Source organism: Epinephelus moara, chromosome 7 (assembly GCF_006386435.1).
Source record: "Epinephelus moara isolate mb chromosome 7, YSFRI_EMoa_1.0, whole genome shotgun sequence".
NCBI lineage: Eukaryota > Metazoa > Chordata > Actinopteri > Perciformes > Serranidae > Epinephelus > Epinephelus moara.
Window position 1 is genome coordinate 28,376,149 of NC_065512.1, and position 21,453 is coordinate 28,397,601.

Sequence of the window (21,453 nt, forward strand, 5' to 3'; positions counted from 1 at the left end):
GCGTTAGCAGAGGGTCTAATCAGCCATAACTGAAAACGCCCATGTGGGTGTGCAGGGGATCATTTTGGTTTCTCTAAACTTGAGTCTTATCTAATAGATTTGGTCATCATTCTTATCAGCAATGATAAAATTGCTCTGTGGGTATGAATGTAATAGAATTGCTAGGACATCACAAAAGTATCAGGCACAACAAGACTCGAGTCATACAGTCACACAGGTTTTAAATCATATTTTGAGAGAATTACTATCTAAAAAGTTTATAGACAACACTTTGTATCTGTAACTCATACTGTGTGTGTTGGTGTATGATAATATTATGCTCGTAGGATCATCAGTATTGTGAAGTTGTTAGCACTATCTGTAACACCTTTGCTGTAAGCATGGAGAAACTGGGAGCTGTGTCACTCTGTATAAGCCTTATGATTTTATATCATGTACAAATGCGTATTCCATAATACTTGGGGTGTGAGCCAATTCCCCATACTATACAATACTATGAAGTATAATATACGAATTTCATTCATTCATTCATCTTTTAACCGCTTCATCCTCTTGAGGGTCGCGGGGGGGCTGGAGCCTATCCCAGCTGACATCGGGCGAGAGGCAGGGTACACCCTGGACAGGTCGCCAGACTATTGCAGGGCTGACACATAGAGACAGACAACCACTCACGTTCACATTCACACCTACGGACAATTTAGAGTTATCAATTAACCTCAATCAAATTAATCCCCAATCTGCATGTCTTTGGACTGTGAGAGTGCCCGGAGAGAACCCACGCTGACACGGGGAGAACATGCAAACTCCGCACAGAAGGGCTCCCACACCCGGGATCAAACCGGGAACCCTCTTGCTGTGAGGCGACAGTGCTAACCACCACACCAAAGTGCCGCCCCATATATGAATTTTTAAAAACTATTTAAGCACTTAGGTAAGTTGAAGTCACAACTATAAAAGCTGGATAAAACTGGATATTTCAGTGCAGTTATGGCAAGAGCTGAATCCACATAGTGAATTTATGCTCCCCTGTTTTTAATTACCTGTCACCGCAGCATTTTGATCTGTCATGTACAAAAGCTTTGTCAGTCATGACATGTCCTTACAGTAGCATTTGACAGATAAAATGTTACTGCAGCAGAATAAGGAAATTATTGGGAGCATATAGAACAGTATATGGGTTCTACTCCTGCTCCCGGAAAGTATTGCACTAACAGAGAATAATGCAAGGCAGAGAGTAGTGAGAGTTCCGAACATTACAACAAAATGTGTAATTTCACGGTGCAACAAATGGGGTAAACAACTTATTCAAATGATTTATCACATTGTGTTTTTGTTTTCTGAGCTGTTGATGGAATTGTCACATTTTGCTTTTTAGCCTTAAGTGTTTGCAAGTTGCACGGTGTGACTGTAGCAGGATTATCAACAACAACACCATCAAGTGATTTGAATTTTTTAATTAATATCTTAATATAAACAGTAACTTCATGACATGATTCGATGTCATGTGAAAGGAGTCAGTGATACCAGAATCACATCCAATGCAACACTGCAGCTCTGGAGCATTTTAGCCTCTTTCAGTTAATTGTTTTGGTTTTACAGCCTGCTCTCTTCCTGTGTGATTGATCCTTAAAAGCTCTAATTGACTCCCCATGGGTTACTGTTTTAGAAAACACCCTCTTATAAACCCACTGGACACACAACCTGCCCAGCACCAAATGACAGATAAACATACAAAGTGTCTGGTTGAACATTGTGCAACATTTAGCAGCCACACATCCAGATATTGCTTTCGGAGATCAAAATGGAGCTAAAGAGAAGGTAAAAATTTGGACTTACATTCATTAGCCAGCCAGAAATCCAATTGAATATATTTCCAAAATAGCTTTTATATACTGTTGATGTGAGGTGCTGTGTACCTGTTTTTCCTATACTGGCAAGAATAAATAAATGCACTCCTAATGGACAACGACAACTATTTGTAATATGAGGACTTCAGTATCTACAAGCCTGTAATATAGCTTTAATAGTCTCTTTAACACAGGTTTTCCCCTTAAATTAATTTTTTCAGTAAAGTTAGAAAAACACTTTTTCCACACCATTTGAGAACATTGCTTATTATGTTATTTTGAGTAACTGAATGTGTACGATTCTTACACTGACTAAAACATTAAAATCCAAGATGCCATCATCTTTATACCTGCGTAACTACATGAAATCATAGGTGTAGCTTCCATGAGGGGACACATGGGGCACATCCCGCCTTAATAATTGTAATATGTGCATTTGTCCCCCCCAGTAAAGACATGAAAGTAGCAGAGGACTTTTATTTTGTCAAAATTAAAGATATTTACATTGTAAATTGATGCAGAAAAGGCCCAAATTTGTGCATAAAAATTCACCAGAATGCAGGAAATTAAGTGTTCAATACCCCCCCAATGCTGAAACAAGACCTGTGTCCTTGCATAAAATGGAAATACTGTAGCTCTCTTCTGCATCAGATTATGTACATTCCTATAATAGCCAGCCTGACATACTTGGCATACGAAGAAGGAAAGCTCTGTATTCAGTACACTGAATCTTCTCTAGAAATTGCTGTATGGTTAGGTGTGTAAGTGGGCTGTGCAGAGGGACAGTGGAGATTAAGAAGATGAACTACAGCACACTCATGTTGACTGATCTGTTATTCATTATGCTAAAAGATGCACAAAGCATAGCTTTGCCTTTTTAGACTCAAGCTTTCTCTGTCCAAAACTTTGCTCACTGCGAATCAGGAGTTACTTTTGGATTTTTTTTGTAACAAAGTAGAAAGATCAGTGTAAGCAAAGTTTCAGTAGTGTGAATAGGGTGCAGCTACAGAGCAGGGTCTCAGCTGAAGGAGTTACGCTGCTCAACTTTATTTCTGGCCAACTTTGTGTTATAAGCTCAAAAGTAATAAAAATCTTTGCAAAAAACAATAAGCAAACATGCCCCTTGGAGCATACACAATGCAAATACTTTCCCTAAGACAAGTTTGAAGATCTGTTATAAAAGTCACCTAACATTTCGTCTCATTGGCCTACATGACTTTATGTTTTGTTAAAGTCCAGCCAGCCATATCCCTCAGGCTGCTTTTCACCTACAATCAGAGGGACAGTTTCTTTCAGTGCAGACAGACATAGCTCAACTCCTACAGGTAGCAGCTGACATGACTATTAGTCTTTCTTCTGGTACTTGCAGGTGTCAGACTCGCCGGTGCTCACTTGTCAGAGCTGCTCTGTGTGCTGTCTGAGGTGATTCATCTTCTTGCCAGCATCATTAACTTCCTTGTGAAAGGACTGGTAGAAGGAGACTACAAGCAGGGCTCCAAAGAGTTTATGTGCCTTGTCAGGAGCTACTTTCCCTCCTCTGTAATCAGATCCAAACTTCTCCCTCCGTACTTTTTCGCTTTTAATTGTTGTTCTCACTCTTCTCTATCTTAGGATGGAGGACAGTATCCTTAAAGCCCTTTCCTAAAAGCTAGAAATGCAATATTTTGTTAATTGTTTAAAATGTTTCATGACTGAATTAATCTCATCCAGACACCATTCAATAATAGAACAAATGTTGCAATTATGATTGCAGAGTTAAGGAACTTGCTAAAAATACAAAGAAGAAATATGGTCATATTATTAATGCCGCCACATTTATCATCGGTAAAAACAAACAAATGGACAATGGCATAAAAAACACCCTAGGCACTACTCTATTTTGTAATTTCCCCATTAAACTAATGAGTTTCTGTCTTTCACCATTAATTGCTTCATTTCAGTTCTGCTGCAGATGTTTATTTCTGCCATGGCATATATTCGCTGATTGTTTGCTTTATTTAGGCTCCTAAATGAAACCACTTAATTAGTGATTGAAATGTAAAGACCTGTCAAATTAACCCCTTTTTGCGGTACATTACATTTCTGCATTAGACAGAAATGAATTGTAACAGTGGCACAATATATCAGTATATAGGGTTTGATGAAGCTCTCAAAAAGGGCGTAATGTTCAAAGATGCCATCATGTGCTCCTGTGCAGAAGAACAAAGACATACAAACCATTTCTCCTGCTTTATTAAATGTGGCATAACACTCAGCAGTTTTTGATTTACTGAACCTGAAACTACTTTGAATTATGCTTGCAATACTGTTGCAAATAGTTGCATGTGTTATTTGTTTATCCATTGTTTTCAGATGTGCTGCCTTTTTAAACCTCTATTAAACTCTTTTTTTGAATTAACAGCAAAATGAGACGTGTTAGATCTCTGAGATTGTTTTCGTCGAGGAGAAAATAAAAGGGAGCTCACCCCCTGACCCTTCTCTCCAAAACCAAACCCCTTTCTCAGCTGCTTGATAACAAGTTATTATCCAATATGGCAGCCTTTTGAGAGCTAGTGAAAAGTGGCAGAGGGTCTGTGCCGGGGTGTTATTAAGCTGGAGTATGGACTCTTAAGGACCGCTATAGACTGTCCTTCAACCTCGAAGTGTTTTATTATGAAACCACACAGCTTCAAATTCAGTTTGGGTCTTGTCTTTTTACAGTAGGTTATTTTACAGGGGAAATATTTCACCATGCTACTTCTTAAGCTTGCTGTCTGCTAGGAGATATAGATCAGAATTCTATGAATATATTACTGTCAGATATGTTCATTTCATTTTGCCCATTACTGCCTATGGCTTTATTTATGTCATTAGAATTTAATAATACCAGAAAGTGCATACATTCTTTTAATCCGATGCAACTGCAGATGCAACTACTGGCTGTTGCAGAACTAAACACATCCTGTTTTAATGGCGCTGCCACCAATAATAGCTTTAAGTACATGCTATGTAATACCATACAGGTACTACACGGTGCTGTGAGTCTAGTGCAGAGGATGATGGTGAAATTGTTGTTCCCTATCGTTAAGCACTGCAGGGGTAGAACACTCCCAGGATGATTCTCGCTCCTTGTTCAATAATGCAGCTCATAGCGAATACACGCCCATTTGTTTAGGATCATTGTTTGCTCTATATATGTTGCAGACAATTGAGCCAGCAAACCTCCTACTTGAATTTACAGTGTTCGTTAATAGGGTTATAGGAGGAGAGCAAGAGGGAGAGAGAGAGACAGAGAAAGAGAGGGAGCGCTAATAGGAAAAACACTGAATACAGGGGGAGTTTCATCTCTTGTGTCTCCACTTGATTAGTTTAACAGCTCCTTTGATCTTTTGCCGTGATTGAAGTGTTTAAGTGGAACATGAGGGGCAATGGCACAGCCAGAGAGCAGGCGCCGAGTAATGTGCCACCAAATGCCTATGAGGCACAACACCTTAATGTCAGGGGGAAATTAAAACACTTTTCCATTACTGAGGCCCTTGAATCTTAATTCATTTGTCCAGGCACAATACAAAGTAGGTGACAAGGTCAGTAAATACTCATTGAATAAGACGTGAATGTCGACCTTTGAGAGCAGGTAGAAATGAGAACAATTTCAAAATATATATATATGAGAGGGAGAGTTCATGTTTTTCAGTTTTGGGAGTGAATGAAGCTTCTGCACTGAGGGGCAGCTTCCATCGACTAGAGCACTTGGCAACTTTGCACATTCACATCCGCAAATGGTAATGAGGGGTAACTTTCAAAATGTTCTACCTTGGATTTCAGAAATCCTGGTGATGTCGGTAAATTGCAAACAGCAAACTCATGTTTGCCAATCCAGGTGCTCTACGCCAGAGGAACAGCAATAAAGTATGTTGCTGAGTCAAACTGTTTTCTGGACTAAGGCCTGTGAAATGTTTTTTGCTTGTCACCCGTTAAAACAAAGTTATGTCTACTTGCAACCCATATCAATCAATTCAATCAATCAATTTTATTTATAAAGCCCAATATCACAAATCACAATTTGCCTCACAGGGCTTGTCCATGGGTTATCACCAGGGCAACTGAACAGAGATTTTTTTTTTTGATACCTAAAGAGGTCTGGTTATTCAGTAAGATATTTGGATAGAGTATTATGTGTAGCATTCGTGTTTTTTCCTGCTTTTGTATTATGATCATTGACCATTTACTAAGTGTTTGCTAAGCTTGAAATAGGCAAAAGCAAGCTTCTCATTTCTAGCTGGTGGCGGCCATTAATTTAACGTATCCTCATACACCAGTTCGTATGATATCCTACAAAAAAGCATACTCAACAGTTTGTATGATATGCAACGACTTAGCGCCCCACAAATAACACTATGTCCTCAACATAAAGTTACACAATTAATGTAAAGTTACAGAGGTTAAGTTTAGGCACACAGAGTTATTGTGGAAAAGAAACATGGTGAGGACGTACCTTAAAATGACTCAAAGTTCCCTCACAGTTCACATGGTTCCAAACAACGGTCTCATGGGGAAAGTCCTGTGTTTTGTGATCCATCTACCGACCCAACCTGCCTCTTAACCAGACCACTTGGGACCGCTCCCTACTTAAATCCTGTCAGCACATTGATCGTGTGATCAGAGCCTTACAAAATATGTGGGTTATGTGCAAATTACTGGCTCATCATTCCGTAGGATATGTACGAATTTCGGTGCGTTACTTTTTGTAGGAAAATGTACAAACAGCACATAAGAACAGCCTGAATGAGTTTATTGTAAGAGATTTAATTAAACGATAACTTTAAGATTTTATCAGCTGCAGCTAAGTCACTAAGGTAATGTTAGTTCCATGAGTCGGAATTTAATCAGTATAAACTCTTCTGCTGCAGTCTCACAGTCTAATAAGGTGCATTTTTACATGAAATTATTGCAAAGGTTGCTTCTAAGCCAGTCCATTTTCATTGTTTGTTTGGTTTTTTTTTGGTGTTTTGGTTGTGATCCATACTCATTAACCAGATTTTGGTATTGTAGTATATTGCATATACTTTGGATTTGCGGCTCATCACTATCTTGTTTTTTCCTGCTTTCACTCCATGTATTTGCACTGCTCCGCACCGCTGCACAGCAATTTCCCTTGGGATAAATAAAGTTTTATTTTGTCTTATCTTAAATATCAGAGCAAATATTGACCTTAAAGGCACCTTATTGAATTACAAATCTATGCACACTCTCTCTCTTTCTCTCGTATATAATAAAATGCAAACAAACACGCTGCTGTCTGCATAACATCCACTGTCGAATCCAGTTACACCATTACATATTTGTCTGCCAGTCAACCATCAGCCATCAGCTCTTGGAAGCCCTGACACAGTCTGGAGCTTTAGAGTCATAAGCTTGAGGTATCTTCGAGACACACTTCACAACACAAACAATTTGGTACCTGTAATGTTATGTCAATACTGCTGGACACAAGACAGATGTTGTTATTATTTTGTCATTTCAACATTTCGCAGCAGTTGGAGAACCTCAGAGATCCTGTTGCCCTGTACCAGAATGTCAACTAATGACCGGACAGTTGGAAAAGAGCAGCAAATTTGTTACCACTGACAGAAAGCAGTGATGGATTCAAGAGCTGGTGAACATCCACAAAACAGCAGGCTGCCGACAGTCTTAAAGGTCTAGTGACACAGTCGATACACAAGGTGTGAACTGCAGATATAAATGCATGTTCAATACAAGAGAATAATAAATATGGAAATAAAAATTCAGTTTGAAATAATACATGAGTGTCAACATTGTCAGTTAGAAATCAAAGCCATGAAATACAATAAGATATTTTTATTGTTTTCTAAAATAACATTAGTTCGTCAGTACTGTTGCCACTGATTTTTACTTTATGATAAATACACAATATTGCAAGATTCTTATTTTTCTTTAGTATTTTAAATTAGAATTGTCCAATTCTATGAACAATTTGTATTTCTACTTGTAAAGTAATTGTCCTTAATATTACATCCAGTAATTGTAAAAACCTTTATAGTTGAACCTTATAATAATTTACCAACACTTTGGCATGGTGTCAGCCTGCCATGTTCAAATTAAACTACAAGAGCTGCATTACAAATACATTGCATGATGTTAGCCCACAAAATAAGATATTAATCAGGATTAAATAAATGAAATAAACATAAAATAACAGTCAAGAACAACCAAGTGATTGTTAGATGTTATGTCTTGTCATTATGATCTACTGTGATTGAAGAGAGATTGGCATCTTTGCCTTTATAATGTGTTTTTCCTTCCATAACTGTTTTACGTCAATGCCAAGCAGAGAAACACAGGTGAAGCCATCAAATGTTTTTATTGCAGCTCAGTACACTATCCGCATACAAATTATCACCACCAGCCACCTAAATGGCCACAGGCTCATAATATTGGTATCATTTATAAATCCGTAATAACATGTTTGATGGTGGACAAATCCTTTAAAACCAGCCCAGTCTGCAAACCACAAATACGTTATATTTGAACGAACCTTTTAAGGCACAAAACACTTTATTATTATTATCATTATTATTATTATTATTACCAGGACATTGCTGTTTTTTCACTTCTACGATAGTGGTCCAAAAAGCTGTTGTCTTTTACAGAGACATCGCTGCTTTTCCTGCCAAGATTATAGTATTTTAGGCCAAAACATGATGTTTTCCCAACCATATTCAAGCAGTTTTTGTGCCCAAACCCAATCATTCTTAAACCACAATGTTGTTGAAATGTAAAGTTGTAGCATATTTGCTTCAGATGACACGTAAATGTTACATATCAGTGGTTTGCAGAAACTTACCGCACCAACATTTTTTTTTTTGGTGACTGGGTTGCTAAAGCTGGAAGATGTATACTGTTTGATTTCTACTGCCGTCGGATCAGCCCTGTCTCCTACAAATTATATTTATATACAACCAGGTGGAAACAGCAAATACGTTTTTGAGGGAGACGTATGTTTCTGTTTCTAACAACATAATGAGGAAACGTTGCACATTAACGTACCATTAATGTTTTGCAAGTCGCAAAAATGTTGATACTGAACGTAAAACAAAAAATGTTTACTGACAACATATTTAATTTGCCAAAATATTGTAATACACACTTATAGGGGCTACAGCATTATCTTATTATTATTAATGTGCTTAACTGTAGTCAGTGATTATGTCGTTGATACAATGTGATTTTGAAAGCAATTTAGTAATATACAAATGTAATTTCTAGTAGACAGGATTGCTGGGCTGGTCCCAACCTTCACCGGCCCCGATATGGCATGTCACCTTGAATTAGAGTACAACACAACGCAAATCTTGTATGTCCCCTTGACCCCGTACAGTATAGCATAGCAGTGTCAAACTCCCACTTTTGTGAATTTCTACAATAGTCCATGCTGTGCTGCGGCTTGTTGAGCTTGTTGTCTGCGTTAGCACAAGCTTAAATCAGAAGAGATTATCCACTGTTTCTTGTTAGAACTCCAATCACTCCAATTACATTTGCTCCAAAGTGACTTTTCCCAGTCATCCGGCCAGGGATTTCTTTAGCCATCAATTAGAAACGTCGCTTCTAATCTGAGCCGGCTTCCCAGACACTGGTCATTTCCCATTAGAGTCATTTTCCCCAGGATCCCGTGGAGCGATAGACATCTCCGCGGCTCAATAGAGGAGACGTGGAGGAGACCATAATTAAAGAGGTGGCATTTACTCTCAGTCAGGCCCTCTCAGAGATCTGAATCTGCAATTACCTTCCAGAAAATAGCATTGTCAGGACAGGACCCACGTTAATAATGGCCCCCATCTCTGGGGCAAGGTACAGAATGCAATCATTTCCACTGAAGCCGCACTTTGATTGTTTATCGCTTTACCCAGGGTTATCAGCCACTCTACTGTAGCGAATGTACACAGAAGGAAATAATCCCGTGGGCCACTAGCTGGGCTATTCAAGTATTTTGCTGAGTGGTGACTGCGCTCATAAAGGGTAACTTTAACACCATACTCATAAAGGTTGTAATATCATGGATAGGATTCACCAACCAGCCGCCACTAAGTCTCACTATCTATACACTCGTATCGCTCTCTCTTTCTCTCCCTCCCTATCTCTCACACACACTTTCTATCACGTTCACACATACTGCAAGTGCACAGACTCCCCTAAGCCTCTACCAACCCGTGCCTGACTTTCTAGATACTTTATCAAGTGCATAAGGACCATTTGCACAGAAGGCAATTAAAAGCTTTAGTGGTTCCTGCAGGCAGAGGGGTAGTTTGGGGGCCCCAGTCGACACATGAGCCAGCACCTTATTGGAGAGGGCTGGCTTTGTGCAGCAAAATGGCTTCAGTAATTTATACCAAATAGACTGCAGGTAGGGTATGAGAGCCAAGAGGAACGCATCTGCATTAATCAATATGAAATTATCCTGGACGTAATTTGTGGAGGGCAGCCATGCACCTGCCTAGAAATGTGATTGGGGGAAGCCTGCAGATAAATAAGTGACTAAACACTGCTGAAAATCTGGTTGCTAGAACAAGGAAGGAGATCCAAAACCAGATCAAACTGTCTGTCAAATCACAAGAAAATTAGATGAGAGAGGACTGAATGTGAAATAATAATTTTTGAAACACACTGGGTGCATCTGACAAAAAGTTGTAAAGGTTTGTATGTATAACCAACTCTCATTTTAGTGAATGTGACTTTTTGGCGTGAATCCCCAAACAAATGCAAATGCACTGTGAAGCGATTGTCAAGGGTTGTGGGGAAGTAAATCTATTGGCATGGTAAATTCTGGTGGCAGAGATAAGCGCGTCCTTAAAATGACCATATGCAAAGGTAGTGATAGTGAAGATGTCCAGCGGATTATCGCGTTTGCATATCTTCTAATCAATCCACTTGCAGCGTTCATGTGTAAAGGCCAAGATCACTGTGTCGCGATTTTGAATCAGTCTTGTGCTTATGTAGATTCTGTTTTTGCGGCCGGTGAGAAAGTGTTCATTTGTGTCAGGCTGTAGTTTTCTTTGTCCTAAACATACTTTTTACTTTCTCCTGATACACTCCTCCACCGCAGGTCCCAATGTCCTAAGTGTCAGTAAATAGAGGAGAAGCCGAGGGCATTCTGGAGATGGTCTGGCCCTTCTTTGGCAGCTGGTGACCTTCCTGGTCTATATGCTCCATGGCTCTCTCCAGTCTCTTTTTTTCAGGTTCCAGACAGCACGGCTCTCTTTATCACTCCCCGAGATCAGCAATTGCTCACCGACAGTCTCTCAGTAATGCATCCATGCTGGGTATCTCTTCAGAGCACGGCTATGTGCTTTGCAAATGCAATATACAAGGAGTGAATACAAGAGAGAGAGTGGGTTGGAGGGAGTTCAGAGCATTTCAAGCACCTTCCTGAAGAGGAATATTTTCTGCTTTAAAATGTTACTTAAAGCAAGGTTTTTTTAAATGGCATTTGACCTTTATTGGATAGTTATTAGTAGAGAGTAACAGCAAAATACAAAATGAGAGAGATGGTTAGAATCAAGGATTAAAATTTGGTTGCGAGGTTAAATACAGGCCCACCTACAGAAATGGCTGGCCCCTTGAAAAGGCCCAGTATATGGGCCCCAAGCCTCCAGGAACTGCACCATGCTTTGAAGCCATAGTGGCCAAACGTTTGATTACAACGTCTGCCATGGGGCCCAAAAAGAGTTTTTCCGATAGACTTACATTGTGTCTGCAAATCAGTGGATATTTCTTTTGAATGTCACAACCTCCGCTAAATGATTCTTTTAACTATTGAGATATGATTCATTCAGTTCGACAACATTCAAAATGCTTTAAGAGCCGCATGATTAAAGTTAGCAGAGCAGTAAACCAGAAGTAGCTGCTCGGCAGGCGAAGTCTCTAGTACGCCTGTTCTGTAGGCCCAACGATGCAGAAGTAGAGCAGAAGGTCTGGGCCATTTTTACAAAGAGAAATCAAACTTTTTTGTGTTTCATTCACTGAGCAGCTTTCATAGGGACGAATAGGGCCACACCTCCCATGTTGTATCCAGTTCTCTTTATACATCCCCATATCTTTAGATCAGTAAATTACTTGGGTCATGTAGCTACCACCCAGGAACAGTGCTGGACTTTGAAGCTTAATTTACATCGTGGCCAGACAAGGAGTTAAGATGTCCAGGTCCATCACATGATGCCATGTTGGCAAGATAGACTTCTCCCAATATACTTACATTGTGAAAGAAACACCCGTAAATCAATTGATTTGTGACACTCATTTTTTGAGTGTCACAACCCAACAACCCACAACAGTGTCAGGACTATCAGGATTTGATCCATTTGGTCCGATAACATTTTGAAAGCATGACTGGATTATTTAACACAGATTCAGGTTAGCACTAAACCAGAAGTTAGCCACTCAGACTTGGGGGCAGAAGTTCAGCTGCACAAAGTCTCGAGTGCATCTGCTCTATGGACCCCACGATGTGGAAGATCAGGCTTTATTTATGCTATGGAAATAGAGCTTTTTTGGCTCCATGCGCCACTGAGCAACTTTGATAGAAATGGGCAATGTCCCATGTCTAACACTGTATCCGGGTCTCTTTATACATCCATTGGTTGGGTGCAGATTTTTTTTTTTTTTTTTAAAGACTTGTCTCATTTTGGTAAAAAGGAGTTTCATAATAAAACAGACTACATGTCACTCAAGCAACAACAAATACAATGTTTATTTGGTTGTTTTAATATGTAATAATGATTATCTTGGTTCAAAATAAAATTCAGTTATTGTCGCTTATATTTAGGATGAACATGATTATTGCTGGCCTCTATGGGCCTCCTGCAGCGACTGGGCCCTAGAAAGCTTTCCCTTTTTTACCCCCTTATACCCCCCTGTTACATGCACCACAGACTGCTGGGCCACTATGATGTCCCAAAATTTGTATGTAAAGATACATCTGTCAGCCTGATTAACAAAGTCAGGCAAGACAAAAATATGTCCTATTACAGCTTGCAGGAAAAGTTTTCGATTTTTACTGTCTTCAAAAATTAAATAATGATGTGAAAATGTATACTTCTAACGACGAATAGAAAATAAAGAAATATCACACATTTACATACAGTAAAACAACAAGCTGTGTTAAATGTGACTATTTAGGCAGTGGATGAGTCAAAAGAGGTTTGCCAGTTGTGCAGAGTGAAATACTGAAAAACATTTAGAGCCCTTCCTGTGATGCATGGTTCATAAGCATAGAACCACAGGCTTAATTGGTTGAATTCCTCTCTTGGCAGACAAGGAACTGTACCCCCAGGCATAGATAAAAAGACTTCTAAACTCTCTTTTGTGGAGCGAGGAGATGAAAGGGCAGAGAAGACAGGAGCTTGTCAGGAAGAAGCCGGTCCCAGCAGCCAGTTAGTGTGCAAGTGAAGCGGACCAGAAGAACGACAGGTTATCATCAGCTCCCTGCTTGAGAAATGAGACGCCTCGTCATCAAGTCATGATGTTTTTATTTCTCCCTCAACTCTCGCACCCAATCATCCCCACTTCCGACATGACAGACGGCATGTTGTTTACAAATGTGAGACGCTGACTGTACAGCGGTGCATACTCTGGTTTAACATCCTCATTTTGCCACAGCACTATAGCTGCAAATATTTAAAAAGGCAGTCTGGATTTTTAAAGCTACTTTTTTAAATTCTACATCCAATTTTTATCATATCTCATTTTTCTTCAAAGAATAATTACTTGTAATGTAATGTAAATGCAAAATCTAATTGTAACATCTAAAATATTTGAAATAGGCACATACATAATGGATAGCTCTTGGATGGCACACATGCAAAAAGTAATAATAATGTTTACTTACCCTGAAAGTCTTTCAGATGATCAAAACAGTGCTGTTAAAGATTCCAACCCACTATCCATGGGACATGAAGAATATTTACATAAAAATAACATCTATGTGGCCACATTTATAATGAATGGAACAGTATTGGACTACAAGCATTACAAACAAACACATACCGTACAGTGATACTATACAGACAAGGCAACCAATAGGTTTTTATGGCCCAAAAGTGAAATGTTCTTTACTGGCCTAGTGTCTCACCTGCCTCAACCAAACTGCAGGTTGTGTGCTGAAGAACACACTGAAGGTAAAGGCTTCCAAAACAAGCAAGAGGTGAAGACTGCTGCATTTCTAACTGTCCGCTGTCTAGTTTGTGTACTCATTAACAGCAGATGATTTTCAGTAAGATGTCTTGATTTAAGATGCATTTCATTTGTCCTTAAATTTCAGTCAGTTATAACTAGAGAACAGATACAGTTACTACAATGTTTATTTAATGAGGCTGTAATTAGCCTCAAATTGAGGCTGTAATTTGGCACTTTACTGTCTGTTTGATTCAAAACCTGTGTGCTGGAGCACAGAGCCAATACAGCAATACATTTGTCATTGTCCTAATAGTGTAGAAGCAAATGCATAATATGGAATTGGCTTGCTTTAAATGCTGAATTTAGAAAATGTGTCTGATTTTTTTGTTTTTACAAGAGATCGTATCAAGTATATTTGTAGAATTTATAGTCTTCACTGAGTTTGAAAAATTTTGAATTCAAACTTTAATTTTTGGATGTGACTTTTTAATATACATTTAATATTCAGTCTTAATATTGCTGTATAGATTTTACACAGTCATCTGGTGTGAGAAAACCCTATTGAAAAGTGCACAAATTTCACCCTAAACCTTGCACAAAAGTTACTTCAGTAGTCAAACAGCTTTTTTCAGCGTTTTGGAGATAAACTGTGGTAAAACTGAGCTGTTAATTTGCAATAATTCAGTCAGCTTATCATATGACCAACCAGATGTAATGGTATTCTGCTGCTGGAGCTACAGTGACACACAAACAAGCAAACAATGCAACATCAGCTTGTCAAATGCATCACGGACAAAGAATCATGGACAAATTATCACATTAGATCAAGTGAAATATCGAAGAATGTGGTTCATCGTAAAACTAATAACTGTAATACAAGTTTTCAAGAATGTCATAGTTCATTTGATAATCAAACCAGAATAAAAACTGAGCATTTTAGTTAAATTAGTGTCTCATTTCCATACCAAGCGGTACTATTAATAACGTGAAGCCAGTGTGCAATTTCTCTCACTGCTCCCTGGGAAATGAGCTATGAAGAATAGCAATAATTGTCAATGGACATCTTAATTGGCAACAGAGCATCTGCTTCATGCCACATAATCAGCCCTGTCAAAATCCTGAAAAGACTCAAAGATTGTTGGGAAGAAAAACATGGAAAGCACTTAATTAAGAAGAAGAGAATGGAAAGGAAAAAAGTATAATTTAATCTTGTTTGGAGTCTCATTACTCCTCCTGCACCCCCCTCACAGTTCAGTCTCTGCCAACTCTGGTGTTATAACCCAGAGATATTTGGCACGTCACAAATTTTGTAAATTTAGTTTTGAATTGTCACATTGTAAAACAGGTTTAGTGTCACTCACAGCTTCAGCGAGATGGTAACTTTACATTGTCATTTTATGTGCTATAAATGATTTGTTTGGGCCATTCACTTTATTTCACAAAGTATAATACATAGCCGCACAGGAATCCTACTACCTTCACTGTCTGCTGAACAGCTCAGTTAGCAAAATCTAACCAACTCACTGAAGGAGGCAAAATCTCTTTTCATTAGAGGGAGGGTTTAGGTCATAAGAGGGAAAAAAAGGTTTTCAAAGCTTTTTCAGTGATTACATCTAAGTATAGGCGTCCTGGTCCAGTGCCCAGGCTCAATGGAGCTGCACATTTCAAATATGGGCACTGAGAGTGGTATTGTGGATTTCAGTTCTGAAATGATCTGAATAAAATTCAAACACAGACTTTCATCTGTGACATGCAACAAAAATGAACTCGTGTCTTATGTTTAGTGAATAGAAGTGACCTTCCGTGGGGAATTTATTTAGAAACTTAACATTTTGTGACTAAAGGGCTGAAATGTCAATGTGATTCAAAAAGGTGAACCTTTGATGTCTCACCATCAGTGTGACATTGCACTACACATCCAACAAAGTTTGTTACTGTGATTAAAAGAGCCATACCCATGGCTGGTGGGGGGAAAATGGATTACACTGGATCAAGCTCATTATGTGTGAAGTTATTCAGAAATCTGTCCGTGGATTATGAGCACTTCTGCTCTTGACTGGCAGCCCATGTGTGAAATTGACAGTACTGCAAGACACCAGAAGTGCTGCTTGACTTCAGTGGCCACTGCTGCTGTACTTTGTTGTGCATTAAAAAAGATCACCTCAGTTTCATGGAGATGATAGTCGAGACTGGGCTTCCCTGAGGCAACGTGATGTATTTCCATTTTTCTTTCCCCTTTGAGGTAAGTGATACCTAGAAGGAAAACTGGGTATAGTTGGGAGGAACAGTAATAAACACCATAGCAGAACAGGCAAAATAAATTCAGTCAAACACTGATCTGGGATTCATGGTGCAAAAACACCACAGCAATGAGTCTTGAGCACTAGAGATGTAGCTAAAATCATGACAGGACTGGCATCTCTCATATTAACATGCTAAACCTTACAGCAACTTCTAGCTGTTTATGAAACCAAATGAAAAGATTAATATGCCACGTACATTTTAGTGTCATTAATACAGGCAATAGATGAGAGGTGTGCATATTTCAAAAACAAGTGTCAACACAAAACTCTGATGCACACTGAAATGAGGTAAAGGACACACTGGATGTCACAGAGATTAAAAAAGGATCTTCTCAGTGAAAGGAAAGACTCATTTTCCACTTTGCATATTTTTCATGAAATATTCCATACATCCTCTGTACACCAGATTAGTTTGGCAAGGGGACTCAAGGTAATACAATGTTAATGACAGCCTACAGAATTATGTGCATTTCATGATGTTGGGATTAGATTCATCATTGTTTCAGGGATATAATCAAATAAAAAATTCACTGCTAAAACATATCAAAGCTATGTGCAGTGCATGCTGTGTTTCAGAGCGTATTATGTTTGGTGGTGTATATTCTTATGTCCAGATATAAAACACATATAGACAATAATATGATTTCCACTTAGCTCAAATATCACCACTGAATGTCAGCTTCTGATGTCACACTATCGGCATCAAACATGTGGGCTTCTTTAAAATCCCAATTTTGTGCTTAAATGTAACCATTATGGACACTTTTAGAAATTCTGACACAATCAGCGAAATGTATTGCTATAATATTTTCAGTAACATAACACTGGCATTGTCCTTTCCATTAAGATATGTTTTATTTCCATCACAATAAACAAAGTGATGGAAATAAAAGTTGTGGCAATGGCATTCTGTCAAATTTTCAAAAAAGCACATGATATGTTAGCTTGCTGATATCTGTTTTAGCATTAGCATTAAAGACACACACTAAATAGACAATACAAACTCATGATACATATAATTAAAATGGGTATTTATCGTAGACTGCAAAAATAATGGACGTAGCTACCGTGACATCACCCACTGGTTTGTGGATTCCTGTTTCGAAGCCTCAAGTTTGGCACTTCGGCGGTAGCCATCTTGGGTTTTTGGAGCCTTAATCATGCGTAACTTTAAGCCTTAAAGCGACACTTACCTTCTGGAAATTTTATGCTTTTCTTTGTGGTTATGGTTCTAAGAAAACTCCGACCAATCATTGCATTCAGACCGAATGCAATGATTGGCCGAGCATCCTGTCTGCCTTCCCTGAGTAACAGGGATGTTTGTGGATATAAACTAGTAACAATGGCAACAAATGCGGACCACCGCTTCCACCTCCAGCAGCTCCAATGGGGAAATCAGTTAGCAAAAGAAAGAATATTGCAGAAAAAGCCAACACTGAGAACTTGATGATGCAAGAGCCAAAACTCTGGTCAACATCGGCTCTGCTTTCAAGCGATGGGGAAGACCGATGCAGCTTCATCCTGAGGTAAAAAGGGATGAGATGGTCACAGAGTTTCTGCTGGACAGGTATTTTTAGTTTGCCTCTAATGTAACATAGGCTATAATGTTATATATGACAATACAGCATCCAGTTGCTAATGGCTAACGTTAGCCTACTGTAGCGTAGCCTCTGAAACATTAACATTATCTTCCTCGTGCGCTTCCACTTACTAGTAACGTTAACGCTACTGTCTAACGTTAGCACTGTAACCTTATTCTAAAACTCATCAGTCATCACTGAGTGCGGTTGAGTTTTAAAACACCGGGGTTGTGTTTGACTGTCTCGGTTGTAACGTTACACTCGCTCTTCTCTTACGTGTATCTAACATTACCTTGCCAACGCCTACGTCTATCATAGACGTAATGAGGATGTAATGGAGGGGGGGGGTAGGTCTTTGGAGGGAGGTGGGAGTTGTGGATGTTCAAATTTTTTCTAAGTGCTGTGTGAAATGCAAGAAAGATAAGAGTAGCTTTAATACAATGTAAACGAGTGAGTGATTAGGAAAGAATAAATAAAAATAATCACCCCCCCCATAGAGTTGTGCCACCCCTTGTTTCTAGAAAACCATAGAAGAAATTGGTCATGTGACGTCATATTTTTGAAGAGGCATTCATTTTACTCAGCCTGTGGAGAAAAGAGGCACATGGCACAAAAGGTAAGCAGATTGAAGTTCAAAAAACTGTTTTTTGCCTTTCAAAGTGAATTTTTTATGATCATGGTTTATTGATTGTTGTGTCTGAACAATTATAGATAAGTTTGAAAACATTTCATACATGAGTTAGTGCTTTAGTAAGCTACAACATGAGACTATACTGTTAGCATGATGTAAACTGCTGGATGATACAAGTTTGCTAAAATGGTGGGGATGGGGTGATTTGTGCCAAAAGGCCTGGGTTAAGTTGTGCCAGTGGCACAGCTCACCCCCACTGATGCTTATTATTAACATATTATTTTATTGTAATTGTACATTGTATTATTTTATCACTAAAATAATATCTCTCACACACACACACACACACACACCCACACACACACACACACACACACACACACTCTCTCTCTCCCTCTCTCTCTCAAACACACACACACACACACACACACACACACACACAACTCCTGGCCAGTAGAGTGTGTGTATCACACTGTTATTAAAAAAAGCTTTAATAAGTAATTTGGTGTTGAATTTGTCTTGCTTTGATATAGCATTACATTATATGAGATGAAAATGTTCTGTTTTATTTCAATAATCAATGGCACAATTTACCCCAAAGTATTTTCTCCCAAGGCACAACTCACCCCGCATCGGGGGCAAATTGTGCCACAAGACCACTTTTTTTTTTGGAAAGCCATATTTTTTAAACAGTTTATTTAAGATCCAAAGTGGTTGTTCCCAGGGATGCCCCACATCCTGAAATATATGTACATATTTTAGTTGGAGGCATTACTGCCATGCCCTCTCATTAAAGTCACCTTAAGTAAAAACTGGCACATCTCACCCCACTCTCCGCTATAGCTGTCATGAAGGGGGAAATCAGCTATAGAGACCAAAACTATCTTTTGTACCAGGCTGTAAACATGTTCATTTCTGCTGTAAAGCTGGGCCGCCTAAAATGGCTATTCAAAGAACTGCAGTTTGTGGAACTTCCATGTTAGCTTCATTTTTCAGCCACAGAGGTTGCTGCTTGGTATTTATGTGTCATTTGTATTTGAATTTAATATTAGAAAAATGTTTAGGTTAATTCAAAATTAAGCAGGGTTTAATATCCGCAATCTAGCATAAAATGCTACATTTTATATATAAAAAAAATTAATGAATGATCTATCATTTAATTTTTGTATATGTTCCTTTAGGTGTCAATCAAATGTGACAAAAAAAGGGATGTGTTTTTGTTGTTCTTATTTCTGACAGGGAGACAAAAATCAGGATAGTTGAAGAATCACCCTTATACAGAGAAAATGATCACAGACAAGACCGAGGGATACATTTCGCTGATGACACTAGACTCAATAGACCAGAATGCAATGCATTCATGTTGTGCGTTGTGTAAGGTGTTAGTTATAACAATACATTCATCTACAGACAGATCTCGATAGAGGTTTCTGAAAGCAGTCTTGCAAACGTATGAATGTAGATGTAGATAAGGCAAGCAACGTCACAATATATTATTCTTTTTGTGTGATTTCTATAGGAAAGTTTAGTGAATACAGAACTTTTATTCAGACTACATCTACTCATCATTACCATATATCTTATTGCTTAGATTTAATCAAAATAGATGAAATTGGAAATTTTTAGCTCTTCCACCCTCTCCTTTGTTCAGTATTATGACTTTATTTCTAAGACACTGGGAAAAAAAGTGTGTGACTAATGCCAGACTAAATTTTTCTTTCGACATCTGTATGACCGTGTTCTGATAAGGTCACTGGGGCTCGTCTTGCTGCTCATAAGTTCTGTCTGTATCACTCTTCATCACCGAAGGCATTGAAAACTTGTCAGGAATAATATCAGTAGTATTTTGAGATCCGTCTAATTAGAACAGCATTGTAGGTTGGAGGTATGGGGCTGTCACAGCCATTGTTTATGGAGATATCCATGCAGAGGGCTATTCATACTTGATGAACATATCAAATGGGACAGACACAAGACAGGTATTCAGTGCTATTCATTCTGAAGCCAAACATGCACCAAGAATAGAAATGTGACAATCAAACTACATGTGGGAAAAAAAACCCAGCATAGTATGTAGGTGCTCACGCTGTGCTCCACGCCCACTAATTCAATGTCATCGCTTTTAAAAGAATAGCAGATAAATGCAATTAAATGATTAATCCTGAGCCTTCTATTTCTTGAATTGTTGGACGATGTTGTGTGTGGATACATTCAGCACATTCTGTTTCCCTGCCCTTAAATTAAACTGATTTATATTCTGATAAGCATCCCTGTATCTCTTCAACTGTGATCTTATCATCCATCCCTTCTACTTCAAGATGGGTCAGAGGATCTTCACTATGATATCAAAGACATTTGATGTGGGCTTCAGTATCAAAATGTGACATTTTGCTGCTGTGTTTATATTTGACCAAACCCAAACTGGCTTCCATAGGTGTTTTGGTGTTTGTCGTTACTGAACAGTGCACAAATTCACAGATTGTAGCATACTTTGTCCATGAATGTGGACTGATTGGTGCAGAGGAGCCATTTATCGCTCATTCTGCAGAACAGTGTCCATCCATCTGAAAGGGAATTAGTTATCACAGGCCTACAGGGAGCCATTATAGACTATTGTTTCAGAGAATAGCTTACCCCAAGCTGCTTTGTGTTTGCTAGACGAGAAACATCAGAAGCAGACAGAAGAGACAGTGTGAAGGCAGGCTGAGAATGAGCTGCAGTTGGGGGTTTCATCTATCATATAAGCTACATAATATCAAGACTCCTTTTTTATTTATATCTGTGTCTCTGGCCTACGAAGATGGAGTATTATACACAGATAATAGGCAGATGATGAGCCCCCACCCTCTTCCATGCATATAGGCCTACTTTTTTCACTGTTACTTCACGATATGAGGACCTTCATGTGACATGTTAATGACTAC